The sequence below is a fragment of the Bos javanicus genome, chromosome 7 (genome assembly GCF_032452875.1).
Source record: "Bos javanicus breed banteng chromosome 7, ARS-OSU_banteng_1.0, whole genome shotgun sequence".
Taxonomy (NCBI): domain Eukaryota; kingdom Metazoa; phylum Chordata; class Mammalia; order Artiodactyla; family Bovidae; genus Bos; species Bos javanicus.
The window spans coordinates 76,278,375-76,279,774 of record NC_083874.1 but is presented as its reverse complement, the minus strand read 5'-3'; positions in this window follow the sequence as shown (position 1 = coordinate 76,279,774).

The following is a 1,400-nucleotide window of genomic DNA, read 5'->3' as shown; positions in this document are numbered from 1 at the left end:
TCCACCTGGGAAGCCCCTAAGGTGCAAAGTTAACTCAAAAACGTAATTTTACTTTTTGTTTAAATTATGTATGCCTTCCCCTCACAGATGTTCATTTAATTTGATGAACATAATAAAAACTCATACTTCTCTTAATCAATTTTATTTCTAAGATTTGTTTTTTGTTAATGAAATATAATTCAACTAATGAAGCATGTGACTCCTAAGAATTTGCTTTAGAAATCAAACTCTGTATTCTATAAATGTATTAGAACAGATCAGATGGATATATATTAACCATGTATGAACAAATACTAGGCCAACATTCTCCAAGCCAGGCTTCAACAGTATGTGAACTGTGAACTTCCAGATGTTCAAGCTGGATTTAGAAAAGGTAGAGGGACGAGAGATCAAATTGCTAACATCTGCTGGATCATCGAAAAAGCAAGAGAGTTTCAGAAAAACATCTATTTCTGCTTTATTGACTATGCCAAAGCCTTTGACTGTGTGGATCACAATAAACTGTGGAAAATTCTGAAAGAGATGGGAATACCAGACCACTGACCTGCCTCTTGAGAAATCTGTATGCAGATCAGGAAGCAACAGTTAGAACTGAACATGGAACAACAGACCAGTTGCAAATAGGGAAAGGAGTATGTCAAGGCTGTATATTGTCACCTTGCTTATTTAACTTATATGCAGAGTACATCATGAGAAATGCTGGGCTGGATGAAGCACAAGCTGGAATCAAGATTGCCAGGAGAAATATCAATAACCTCAGATACACAGATGACACCACCTTTATGGCAAAATGTGAAGAACTAAAGAACTAAAGCCTCTTGAAAGTGAAAGGGGAGACTGAAAAAGTTGGCTTAAAACTCAACATTCAGAAAACTAAGATCATGGCATCTGGTCCCATCACTTCTTGGGAAATAGAAGGGGAAACAGTGGAAACAGTGTCAGACTTTATTTTTGGGGGTCCAAAATCACTGCAGATGGTGACTGCAGCCATGAAATTAAAAGACACTTACTCCTTGGAAGGAAAGTTATGACCAACTTAGATAGCATATTAAAAGGACCTTTGCCAACAAAGGTCCATCTAGTCAAAGCTATGGTTTTTCCAGTGGTCATATATGGATGTGAGAGTTGGACTGTGAAGAAAGCTGAGTGCCGAAGAATTGATGCTTTTGAACTGTGGTATTGAAGAAGGCTCCTGAGAGTCCCTTGGACTGCAAGGCGATCCAACCAGTCCATCCTAAAGGCAATCAGTCCTGAATATTGATTGGAAGGACAGCTGCTGAAGCTGAAACTCCAATACTCTGGCCACCTGATGAGAAGATCTGTCTCATTTGAAAAGATCCTGATGCTGGGAAAGATTGAAGGTGGGAGGAGAAAGGGATGACAGAGAATGAGATGGTTGG